We start from the raw sequence: 14,115 nt of genomic DNA, 5'->3' as shown, positions 1-14,115 counted from the left end.
TTATGAAGAAATTTTAATATGTTGACGGTACGAACGTTAGGGCGAGCGCAGATACCTATATTCTGTTTTATTTAGATCGGGCTCTTCAAATCACACGTGACATTTAGTAGTCTAGACTCTGACGTCACATGACGTCGCTTGTAAGTTGCATTACCAAAACGAAGTCTGAACAATTCTAATTTTAATAAAGAAGGTTTAATCTACTATTTATTTGCTATACATACATCAAATCAAGGTGAGTTTATTTTTATCTTGGAACTTCTTGTTACCGCGAGAACGTTGTTTGTGGCGAGATGCAATTCGCAAAGCATTATGGGACCACAGGTAACTGCGGAAAAAAATTCGTTTGGATCAATGTGCAAAGTCCGAATTTTCTCTTCACCCAGGCGTTGCTTTAAGAGCTCGCAGTGACGAGCAGCGCTTTTGTAAATACTGCATGTCAACTACCTCCGCGACTGAGTGTAACACCCCCCCCCCACCCCCCCCACCCCCCACCCCCCGCAAAAAAAACTTCATAGTTTGTGAAATTTAATAATGCATCGTTTGTATTAAAAAGACTTCTAAGAACCGTAATTCTTCTTAAGGAATGGCTAAATCGTTTCTAAATTAGTAAATTCGTTTAATTTTATGTTTACACCAGAGCTTAAGCCTACCCATAAGTAGACGTAAAATTTTGGCCTAACTTTAGTCCGGTGTAAAGATAATAATAATAATAATACTTTATTTATAGAAGGTAACCTGATTAGTGCAATCACTAGTCTTCCTAAGGGCCTTCTTTATAACACATATACAATATATATATACAATAAACACAAATCACAAGTAAGAGATAATAAAATATAAACACTATGGTACAACAGAATAAATAAAATCATCAAAGCTTAGTTCAAAATGTGAAAAGGAGGGGGAAAAATCACATGTTTTTACGTAGAACTAGTTCGTTTCATAAGTAAAAAAATTTCAACACTACTTTTAAATATTGCAAGGGATTGGGATTTCCTGATACTAATAGGTAACTCATTCTAGATAATAACCCCTGAATATTGTAAAGAATTTTTAAATAAATTTGTTTTGTATTTTGGTAAACGAAGTTCGGAATTTGTTTCTGAGCGTAACGTGTATGATCCAGAACTTTGAAATTCAAAAAAATTATGCATATAATCGGGAGACATACCATGAAATGTTTTGAACATTAGTCTGCTTTTCTGTAAATATAGAAGTTCATGAACCGTTAACCAGCCTAAAGTGTTAAATAAAGGCATTGAAGGTGCATCATATTTTTTATTTAAGATAATCCTTGCTGCACGTTTTTGAAGTCTGTAGATTCTGTCGATGTGCATTTGAGGAGAGTTACCCCAAATAGATAAACAATATAAAATTGATGGTAAAATAAAAGCGTTATAAAATAGTTTTCCAGTATGCAGTGAAAGAAACTTTTTAATTTTTCGTAAAGTAAATAATATATGTAAGAGTTTTGCAAACTGCATCTACATGACGAGTATATTGAAGAGTATGATCAATGTGAACGACTAATAACTTCTGCATTTCCACATTTTCAAGGGGATGACCGGAAAGTTGAAAATGAAGACTAGTGTTTTCTAATTTTGATTTCTTTTGTTGTGTGTCCATTAAAATACACTTTGTTTTATCGGTATTCAAAAGCATCTGATTTTGTAGACACCAGTTTTGTATTTGATAGAGGTCATGATTAAGAGTTGTTTCAATACGTGAAATATTGTTACCATGAAAATGCATTGTAGTGTCAACAGCAAACATATCAATATTACAATGTTCAACAGACAATGGTAAATCATTAATGTACAATAGAAATAATAAAGGGCCTAATATAGACCCCTGTGGCACACCTGCTGTGACTGGCAGTGATTCAGATGTGTATGCACCTATTTTTACACTTTGAGTTCGGTGAAATAAATATGATTGAAACCATTTAATTGATATTGGATCAAAGTGATAGCATTTAAGTTTTCTAATTAGTATATCATGATTAACAAGATCGAATGCTTTGCTAAAATCCAAGTAAGTAATGCCAATGAAATTTCCTTGATCTATTGCATGCAGCCAATTATCAGTTAGTTTTGTGAGAGCTGTCTGGCATGAGTGAAATTCTCTAAATCCTGACTGTGCTTTCATTAATAAATCGAAGTGAGAAGTAAAGATGCGTATATTTTCTGCTACATGCTTTTCTAAAACTTTCGATATAGTTGGTAAAATAGAAATTGGGCGATAGTTTCCTGGGTCTGATTTATCACCCTTTTTAAATAGATGAGTTACTTTTGCGAGTTTTAGCTGTGAAGGAAAAGACCCCTTGATTATGCTAGAATTTATTAGATGTGTAAGAGGTTTTGATATTATACTAGCTGAAAGTTTAAGCAATCCAGGTCCAAGAAAGTCTATGCCAGCAGATTTGTTTACATCTAGCCTCTTTAACATATTAAATATTTTTTCTTCATTAATCAAAGGAATTTCAAAAACGTCTTGATCTCCAAGTTTTGCCTCAGTGTATCTTTTCAATTTTTTCTGATTCAAAAGTAGTAAATGAAAGATTGTTTAATAATTTTCTTGGAATTTGTGCAAAATTTTCATTAAAAACATTTGCAATATCCTGTAAATTATCAAGATCTAACCTGTTATATGTTATATTGGAAGGGAATGAGTTTTTGTCTGATGAGGCCAGCTGATTTAAGTGACCCCACATTTCTATTGATGTAGAACTATTTTCAATTACTTTCTTATAATATGTAGATTTTGCATCATTAATTAAAAATGTGACTTTGTTCCTCCAAAATCTAAAATTTTCCACACATCTCCCTGTTTATGGTATTGATCTCGTAAATTCCTGGCATCATTTATTTCTGGAGTTAACCATTAAGTGCGGAATTCTGATTTAACACGCTTTGTTTTAACTTTTGCATGCTTATTAATTATAGCATTGTAAATATTATAGAAACAGTTTAAGATGTCATTTGGATCATGCATATGGATTTATTCATCAAAATTTGCATTGTTCAGATCAAGCAAAAATTCTGTTTCATTAAAATTTTTTAAAGTCACGATATTGTATTTCAATATGTTTGTTTTTACGTTTCATGCTGTTAGAGCTTCGTGTGGCACATATTGGATAATGATCAGTCATTGCTACAGGGGGTACTGCTATTTCACATATGTTAGCAGGGTGCGTAGTGTAGAAATGGTCAATGAGAGTTTTAGAGCTATTGGTAATTCTTGTTGGGGTGTTAATTAATTGTGTTAATCCAAAATCTACAATTGCAGATGACCAACTCCGCGGGGGGTCTTTGAGCATATCGATATTTAAATCACCTGCAATAATCACCTCCTGGTCATCACAGCAGGTAGCACACTGTAACTCTCTGACAAAATCATCAACCCAGCAGGAGGGGACAGATGGTGGACGGTAAACTGAACAATAAAGTATAGGCTTAGAATTTCTAAGATTAATTTCAAGCCACATTGTCTCAATATTGCCAATTTCTAAATCCTTACGGCGTTTATATTTCAGATCATTTGAGATATATGTAACAAGTCCACCACCACCCCTTCCTACTCTGTCTTTTCTTTCAAAAGAATACCCTTTTATATTTATAACACAATCATTAATATTTTCATCTAGAAAGGTTTCACATAAAGCAAATACAACGTCAAATGTCAACGTAATGCTGATCTTGTAAATACAAAACCAATTCATCTAATTTGGTAAAATGTGACACACATTCAAATTGACAAAATGTAGACCCTTTTTCATTAAAACAATATTTGATTTACATATATTTTGTTTTTCTTCATTTTGAGTATTTGGCACTGGAGGAGAAATTGTAGGGTTTTGTTTAAAATTTGAAAAAGTGTTTTTCTTATTTATACATACATCTACATGTTCAGATGTAAAATTTAAATCATTTGAGTAATTATTAGATAAAGGACATCTGCAAATTGGTTCATTACAGTCAAAACAGATTATTTAAAGGATCAAAATAATTATTGACAATGATAATGGGACAGTTTTTCGTATTATCGGCACAACTTTCATTGCCGCGATTCTATTTGGTACAGAACTTCTGCTTGTGACCTTGATCACCACAGTACCAACAAACAACCTTGTTTCCATGTCGGCAGTTACGCGAGGAATGGCCTTGCTCTCCACAATAATAGCATGTCTGCACAGATGAGGGCCGTTGTTGTTTAAGAATTTTTACATGTGTGTTGTACAGCTTAAGAAGCAAAGCAGTACCACGATCGGCCAAGTGAATGCCATCTCTCCAAAAGGAAGGGGAATTCCAGTGCTTGAATGATTTGCTGGTCTCGATAAGCGTAGCACCATATTCCTCACAATTATATTTTATGCACTCATTAACTTCAGTAACATCTGCATCACATCTTGGAATCACTTCCGATAGAAACATTGAAAATGTACGATTTCTCGTCTTGAGGTCTGCAATTATTTCAATGAAATCATCCTGAATCGCATCGATGTTGCGCAAGTTAGCTACATCATTACCACCAGCCTGGATAATGACATTTTTGATGGAGGATACATCACATCTCTGTAGTTTTGTGCGGATGTGTGAAATGCTAGCGCCACGATTAGTACTAACATTCACACTAGAATCTCAGCCTCGGGTTTTGACTCGTTGAAGAATAGAACTTCCGATGACCAGGGTAGTTTTTTGCTTTCCTTCTCTTGTTGAAATAGATGGAGAAATCCTTGTGAAGCTGCCTCGTTCTTTAGGAGTTGATATAGACTGACTCTCTCTGGAAGGGTGTAAGTTAGGGTTGTCCTTTGTCGCAACCATTTTGATTTTCTGTGTGGGTTGTAAGTTTTTCCATACGGAACTGGCATCTATGTCTGTTGATGTACTGGTGTTTTTTTTTTGTTTTTTGTTTTTTTGGCTGTGTCTCGATATTCCAGTTTTAATGGAAAGTCCTTCAGTTGAAGTTCCCTTCTGTTTCAATTGTATTCCCGGAGTTTGTGTGGAAGAGTAGTACAGGCTTTTGTTTGTTGTGCTTCCATAAGCTGCTTCTTTAGGAGATTTACTTCTTGTGTCAGCATTTTTACAGTCTCAGAAAGAAGTTTCAAATTTTTGGAGCTGCTACATTGGTGACAAGTTGTCTCCACATTTGATTCATTTAGCTGTTTAGAGGGTCTCGGGGTTGATGTACAGTTGGGTTGACTGACAATAATTTTGCAATCTGTTATAGAGTCAGTTTGGCTTATATGTACTTGACTCTTTACTTCGTCTAGAATGCACCAGTCCCTTGAATGAGAATTGTATTTGTGCTTATGTAAATTGTTACAGTTACTGAGTCACACATCGATTTATAGATGCAACCATTTCTATTATTATCTTCATAAAAAAGAAGCATCTTCTGTAGCACAGATGACATAAACTCATGCTGCTGGCCATCAAAGTTTATGGTCACACTTTCTGCGTTAAGTTTAACAAGAAGAAAGTCTGGTATACTCACTGATGGAGTTAAGTCCTGTTCCTTATTTGTACCAATAAATGATTGTGATAATCCATTAAATAAATTCAGAATTGATGTAAAAAGACTAACATTTGCACTGAGATCCATCATTTCTTTATCATTTTAACTATTCACCTGAGTATAGATAAGAGCACTGAAAAACACGTCTTATCTCTTCGGCGTCTTAATCTTACGTTATACGGTATTTAATGAAACGCAAACCTTTGTGCTAGTCCCGACTTTATGCTGGTGTAGTGCTACGACTGGGCGTACGACCTTTGATGAAACGGGCCCCTGGTATCCAAAACAAAAAACAAAAAAAAAAAAAAAAACATAGATATTGTCAATCAGAAAAAGTAAACTCGAGAGCATCTTATTAATATCAACTTCAGAGTACTTGTGTGTACAATCAGATTGTTTTTTAACAAAGTTATTTTGCAAATGACCAATGACAAGGTAAGTAAATTTACAAGTTCCATTTTTATTGAAAAAGCAGCTGTCAACGATGTCAGAAAGCCTGGACTTTAATTTATCGTGAGGAATAGTTATATTTAAAATTGAAAAGTCGTAAGTTTTTATGTTGTTGATTTTGGTAACATTTTGTGATTTAATTTCAAATTTTCCAAAAGTTCCTTGGAATTTTTTAGTATCCACATCTGATTTACACCACTTCTCGAATATATTGTTGCACAGTACTCTTGAAGTTTCTCCTTCACTACTGTTAATATCTTAGTGAGGAGTAAAGAAAGAGGCTTGATAGAACATTTGCTAGAACCCGCTATGTATCTTTGTTTGTAAGGATTTTTTTGTTTCGGAATCCAATTTGGTTATTGGGAATATTAAAAATATTCAAAACTGACATATGATTTTGAAGAATTTCCTCCTTAGCAAGGGAGCTATGGGAATAAGTCGGATTACCACTTGTAGAATTAAATCCCAGTTCCTCTGAAATACGATTTATATAATGAGCCTTACAAACAAAGACAATGTTGTTACCTGCTTTGTCAGCAGGGACCAGTACGTACTGATCGTGTTAATTTATCCAATTCTTTTTTTCACTTCTGAATACAGAAGGATAGATGGTTTTCATACTGCCCCTCAATCGTTTAATGCAAGATTTTAACATATATCTGATACATTTAATCCATTCGTACAAAGTGTAAAGGTCTTCGTTTTCATGTCTGACCCAATGCCTGGTGTAATCCTCTAAAGAATCCATAATACGTATGAAATAACTACGCCAGTTGAAGGATCGAGGTTCCCTATATTTAGAACGTTTAAAATTAGTGATCTAAGGTCCTCATTATTCCCCGGTATCTGTCCCTGAGGTATGGAAAGAGGGGAAACTAAATTTTAGCAACTGGTAAAAACATATTTTTTTTCACTTTATATTTTTTTACAGTTAAGGAAGGGTAAAACTTATCGGATAACGTATTGTATTTATTAGGTTTCCTCGAAGGACTTGAATGTCTGAAGTATGAATCTGATCATTTACAAATACAGGATATACGAATTATATAACGAAACAACCTTTTCACCTTTTCATGAATGTTTTCAATAAATACTCTATTTTAATTTCAAACACCAAAATCACCATTGATAATTTTCTATCAATCCATTTACATAGGCTTCGTTTTTTATATTATTCTTAAAATATTTACGATGCACGAAGAAAAAGTGGAATTATATGAAATTAAATAACGATTGATGTTTGGTGTTGTTCATATATACATGTAAAAGTGGAATTATATGAAATTAAATAACGATTGATGTTTGGTGTTGTTCATATATACATGTATATAAAATGACCATTTGATACTATCTATTAATCCTTTAGATCTGGTCCAGAACTTCTTCATTTATAGCTCACTATACTGATATAACATACTTATTCTCCTGACAAGAGTATTAAATGATATAGTATAAGTGACAATTCTGAAATGCTCCCATAACTGTGTTCTGTCCCATTACTATAAATATATAATCATCATTTTTGTATAAATTTCTTCCGATGTATTTTCAATGTTGAATATTCATTAATTAAAAATTTTGAGATTTATTTGTAATTGAGATGTATTGATTTAAAAATAATAATCTTTATTTTGTTATTAAATGATTTGCGGTTTGTTCAGGATACAGATCATTTACATGTCCTCTCTAAAACTCGAGAAGTGGATGTAGTGGCTGATATACTTATGCGTTTCATATTAACTAGCTTTCAAATTGCATATTTTTTTAAAATACAGAAAAGACACTTATTTAAACTGTTTTGATTTAGTGTTGATTATACAGAATATCATGTCATTGAATATTACCGCATGGTCATTTTAACACAAGTACCCCTGACTCTGAAAAGCTGACTGTTGACTTGTACCATGTGTACATGCATTCCCAAACCGATAAGAGATTATTGTCTGAATGTGTGATGAAGTCATTCGTGCGTAAAGCCTAGCCCACTTGTGAAGACTCACTGGGTTGTAAGCCGACTGTTCCGACTTGCTACTGATATGCTTGATAATAATAAACACAAAGTAAAAATTATATACTAATTAAGAACAGAGTTTACACAAAAATAACTATTTTTAGATACTGGTTTTGCAATTTTAAAACAAGAATGAGAAGCCATTAAAATATTTACTTATTATCTATAGAGTTTAAATTCTACGAACATTGATATTCATAAATACATGTATCACAGTTGAAAGAGTGATCTTGTATATTTAATTTTGAACTTAACAATCAATATCTAGGAATATACTAAGTAACAAACAATTTGTGAGATTTATATATACCATGGAATTGACTGATACCAGAGTAACTTCCTTCTATATAGCAACACAGGTTTACAATGTAGATAATGAACAGTAATCGATCTGAAATAATCTACAAATAATACAAATCTGTGAACGGGGCATAGAGCACGCACCCTCGGAAACGGGATATAAAACAAACAATTTATGAGTTACGTTTGTTTTCATTTATGTAACTGGTATGCTTATTAAATATATGAAATAAAATTTCATAATACAAATGTACAATTGAAGCAATGAAACAAAAATTGAAACATGAACAATATCATATTTTTACCTTATAATTTTAAATGTATTCATATGCTGAAATCTTTCTTTGAGAAAAAATATTTTCAAAAACATTTATATACATATTTTTCAAATAAACTTAACTTGTTTTTATTGTAAACATACATTTGAAACTTTGCTATTTTAAGAGTCATAAATATGTGAAATTTACGGATGACAATCAAATTGCTACTCGATTAACCACAATTCTTTCCAACCGGTCAGTCGTATCAAAATACAGATTTTCTTGACATTTTGTTTTCAAGTAAGCTCTACACTGTATGCATATATATAGATAGACTAAAAGACGTTATAAGATCGAAACATTGTGTTCATGCTTGATTAAATTATTTTAATTTCAATAGACAAGAAAAAATTGAAGATAAAAAGCATGAAACATGTCTGAGAAATCTTTTTCAGAGCGGTTGTCACACATGTTCATTCTGCATTGTCACCATATCAGAACTAAGTCTGAACGATCAGTCAATTTACAATGTTTGTTTAATAAAATGCTTTTGTATAAAACCTAAATAATAATAATTGGGCTAAGATGCTCATTATATTAAATCACAGTACTCAATGGTGTTTTTATTTATATCATGATTTTATTAAAACAAAATAAAGGGCAGGCTGGATAGCAACATGGTAGTTAGTAGTTACAGTAATAAACACTTCACAAACTGACTAATTACATGTAAACCCACTCACCTGATCTCAGTTCGGAGAGCCATAATTACCTCCAAATCAACTTAAATAGAAACAAGAAAACGCTTACTTATTTACGTTTATGCATACTTAATATTTTCAAAATTAAAGTTTAAGAAAATTGCGTTCAAATTCACACACACACACACACACACACACACACACACACACACACACACACATTAATCGGTAGTGTATATGTATATATACTTTGGCTTATCAGTTACAGATTTCCAAATCGATTATGATCATATACAACTGAGTAATTAGCTGAAGGGTTACAAATTGCCACCCGTAGTTAAATTACATCTCTATATGAAAGAGTTTTTCAGGTTTCATCATGAACTTGTTAGGAACTTACATTTGTTTTCAACATTTTTACGTAAAATTTTGTTGCTGCGTACTTTATTTGTCTCAATTCAAAAGATATTATTTTTGAAATTATCCTTTACTAATTTTTTGATGCTGCAGTGACAGTAATTTCTAGTACTGAATATGACGTCCATCATCTACGACAGTATTTTTTCCATTGATTTATGATGCTTTTTCAGAGGCCAAAAAAGAAACTACCGACGCTACATCTTCCTGTCCACCGATCCGCCCAGAAAGGTTCTCTTTTGCCCTTGTATCAATAAACTGGAACACAGGATATATTGAATGCATGCATTAAAGTATTCCTTGTATTTCAGTGTCAGACTTCAGTAAAACAAAAAGATATAATTGTATAATAAATAGAGTGTTTTACATTAATATCTTATTATTATATACTTTCTTCATCAGAAAGACTGTATATTAGATGTTGTAGAATAAATATTTCCAGTTACTCGTATGTAGACAATTTCAAATTAATAATCTTGCTTTAAGTATTTTGCATGCTTCGTATTTATGTCACTTACACAATCACTGAATTGTACAATATTTAATGCTTTTGATTGATGAATACATTTCATTTATTTTATAATCTTTCCCGTGGCAGAGAGTTATTATATTCGGTATGGAATAATGGGAGTAGGCATTGTTAAACTTAAAAGTGAAATGAATTCCGTTTGCCCGATCATGATCAGGAGCATACAGCGGGTTTAACCAATCGACAGGGGATGCTTTCTCCTCCATGGCACCTAATCCCACTTCTGCTCCCAATTTTTACCGGCCGCCAGGAGGCGGTCGGTTATTTGATATGAAATTAAAGTTTGAAGTAGTCGTGCGGTTCTGCGGAGTTAGAAAGATATAAAATATAATAATGAAGAGTGTCTAAATGTTTCACAAAAACGCATAATAATTATAAAATTTAAACTGAATAAAATGATTGGGGTAAATGTTTTATCTGATCGAATCGTGATTGACGAACTCTGAAGTGCGGAGAATATTAGCACACATGTTGGGCATTATCTAAAGGAAAGACCAAGATATCTATACATATATAACCAATATTTCTTTCTCTATTTAAACTGGATTTATTGTATTTGTTTTAAAATGACGTAAAGATGTACATTTCCTATGTTAAATTTTTAAAAATATGATAAAATTTGAATTTCTTAAAAGACAGAATTTTACGAGATATTTGCTCCAGCAGACGAGGATAACGCGCATTTTACAATGTGCCAAGCATTTTCCCGCCACAACTCAACACCAAAACAAAGAAACTGTAGTGGCGGATGTAGAAGGGGTTGTGGGGGTTTCAACACCCTCCTTTGGATTTGCTTGAGAGAGAGAGAGAGAGAGAGGAGTCCCAAATATTTGTGATGAAAATTAGGTTGTTCCTGAAAAATGAAATCCGCGCCTGCAATGTCACAAGCACTGTTTTATTTCACCGGGATAGATTAACAGATTATTAAATATCAGATATATTAACAGATCACGCATTCCAGTTTTCATTAAAGGAACATTTGGTTTGCGGCCGATTTTGACGCTTGCGTCAATATGTTTCTTGTTACTGTTTCAATGGACGTTTAGCTTGATTACTGTTCGTTATCTACATATTTCAATTCTTATTTCAAAATGCATGTACGATTTAAAATAATAATTTCAATAAAACGTGTATGCAATTAGCTATAGATAAATATTGATAATTTTCTTTTTTATATTTTAGATTTTGAGATAAATGATTCGTCACAATATATAACCTTATTGTATGATTCTTCATCTCCTAAACCAGGAACGTTATCACGTCTCAGAAAATTGCTTCGTATGAGTCCAGGCCTGTTAATGATAATGAAAGTGCAAAGACTGAATATGAACAAATAGATTCTTTTGATATGCATTATAAGGTTATTTATTTGTTACATCATTTTATATATATAGGATCTCCCATGATTTGTAGTTGGATATGATTTTTATCCAAAAAAGTTGTGTGTTTTTTTTAAAAACACACAACGAGTTGGATAAAAGTCATATCCAACTACAAATCATGGAAGATTCTTTTTATCCCATGTTTAATACTTCACAACCAATGTTTTACACTGTTTCATATGGGACTCAACTTTATTTTACTTCATCACTCTAACGCAAAAACCATTGTGACGTCACAACTGCACTTAACTGTGGAATAGGAAAAAATTATCCAATGAGTCATATCCACGGGATAAAGGGGTAAACATGGGATAAAAAAGTTGTTTCCACATTTTCACACAGGAATATATTTCATATGTTTAAATATACCTTATAGTATTTGCTCGCACTCCAAACGGCGCTAACTCTGAACCGGCAGAGTAATAGTGTCAGTTGTACTGTAAATATTATAATGTAATAGAACTATTTGTATTGATATTTGCCCATTGATCGTTGTCTTGATCGTTTGTACATACCACAGTATTAACAGTTTAGAAGATAGGGACAGATTTTTATGGATATGAATGAATAAACTCAAGCAGATTTCTTCTTGTTAACAGTTTATTACCGTCTTCCTTGGAAGAACCGTTCACGGTAGCCCAGTCAGTAGAGCGCTCGCTCCGTGATCGGGAGGTCTTGAGCTCGAATCTCGGCCGCGACTGACCTAAGTCGATAAAAAAGGGGAAGCAACTGTTCCTTCGCCATGCGCTCGGCACTTTGAAGTGAAAGTTGTGGGTCCTTCGGAAGAGACCTTAAAAAACGAGGCCCCGTGTCGCGGCGGACGTTGGCACGATAAAGATCCCTCACTGTTCAATGGCCCTGAGTGCCGAGTAAAGGTCAAAATTTGAAGCCCTTCACCGGTATATAGTGACGTCTCTATATGAGTGAAAAATTCTCGAATGGGACGTAAAACAACATATAATCAATCAATCAATCTTCCTTGGAAGACGGTATACAGAGTTGAAGTATTTTACAGTCTTCGGACTGTGCACTTCCTCTCTTTAATTTGTGATTGGTAGAAATTACATGATGTGAAAATTTCCAATTATGTCATTGGTTAAAATGCTGTTTTGGGCAAGGGAGATAATTTTCTAATGATAAAATTTTCGTACGACTAAACAATTTTTCAAGATTTTCAATCTTTAAAAAAAATGACAAAACGAACAGTTGAAAAATGGCCCTAAATAAATCTAAATAACAATTTTTTTTTTTTTTTTTTTTTTTTTTTTTTTTTTTTTTTACTAAAAGGCGTTTTTTATATTTTCGTTGTAAACAGAAATGTTCTTTATTGTTTGTCAGATTTTCAGCTTGTATTTATTCTAAGACAGTTTCTTTGTTTTGCACTGTCCTTCTAATCCCTCTCTTTCTCCGTAAACCCCGACCAGCATCAGAGTCGAAGTTTACGGAAAAAGCCGAACGTCTGGTTGAACTTTAACATGGTAAGGCTAATGTTAGTAAAAGTTGATGAAGGAATGCCCAAAAATAATGCGGCCTGATAGGTGTATGTCAGTTTACTGTTTAAAGCTGTTGCTAAAGACGGCCAAGCTTTTTGAAGAAGCTCTACTTGTTTCACTCTTAACATCGTTACAGTGAAGTAGGTGAAGAGATGAGTTAATTCGTACCGTGTGCTAAGTAGGTGAAGAAATTAGTTAATTCGTACCATGTTCTAATCCTCGAGTGAAGGCATCCATGGCTGCCTTGGACATGGAATAAGAACAATTTCCAGGGATCTACACGAAAGGAAATGAGTGATTTCTGTACTTTGTACGCTGCGTAACAACGTATTGTCCAATTTCTAATTTGGCTTCATTAAAATGACCAACAATACCTTCGATGTGACAGTAGACAATACACTTGATATATTGATGATGCAACCTGAAAGGAATGAAAAAAAGAAATTAGAAAATCTTTGAGCTACGATACATCAAGCATAAAGTAACTCAATGTGCGTAGATAAAGACATTTTAGTCAGAATTACAGGCTCCGGGGCCCTTAAACATAGACGAGCTCACTTTTGATCTCAGTCCTACTTTTACCGGGATATATAGTGGAAAGGTAAGACTGAGATCAAAAGTGAGCTTGTCTAAGTTTTATAGCATCAGGGCCTGGACAAAAGTTAAGTCAGACTAAGTTTTTTATAACGTTAGATGTGTATATTTTCCTTTTCTTTAACCATTCCCATCGAGACAATTACATTGATAACCCTGCTAGAGGGTGTCCTAAGAAACGAATAGTACATATTGTGACGCCTTGCTATTGATTACCGTAAAAAGCGAAGTGCCCCTTACTAATTGAGGTGTGTGGCATATGATTGTTAGATGCTTGTCTGACATTTTTCATTGAAACAATGATAAAACTTGTAACAGACTAGTACATTACCAAAATACTTATTTTGATGGGTTTTTTTTTTCAAAAACATTCTTTCAATGGGTTTGAAAAATAAAACAACTTCTATAATTTTTTTTACGGAAACTTAGTGTTGAAATATGAAAGAATTCATGTAAGT

The 14,115-nt window shown here is 33.2% G+C and overlaps 1 long non-coding RNA gene across 1 annotated transcript in view; it reads right to left on the bottom strand.

The window, feature by feature from the left end:
* LOC133197582 (uncharacterized) overlaps nt 1–13,488 on the bottom strand; it is a 139,820-nt gene extending 126,332 nt beyond the window's left edge. The window contains exons 1-2 of the long non-coding RNA XR_009722432.1: nt 13,438–13,488; nt 13,270–13,339 (exon numbers count right to left, since the gene is read on the bottom strand). This is a non-coding gene — a long non-coding RNA (uncharacterized LOC133197582). The remainder of the gene's footprint in view (nt 1–13,269; nt 13,340–13,437) is intronic.
* Nucleotides 13,489–14,115: the final 627 nt, after the last annotated feature.

This window comes from Saccostrea echinata, unplaced genomic scaffold (assembly GCF_033153115.1).
Source record: "Saccostrea echinata isolate AGI-Se365-2 ecotype Australia unplaced genomic scaffold, CSIRO_AGI_Sech_v1 ptg000030l, whole genome shotgun sequence".
NCBI lineage: Eukaryota > Metazoa > Mollusca > Bivalvia > Ostreida > Ostreidae > Saccostrea > Saccostrea echinata.
This window is presented reverse-complemented; position numbering and strand designations above follow the sequence as displayed.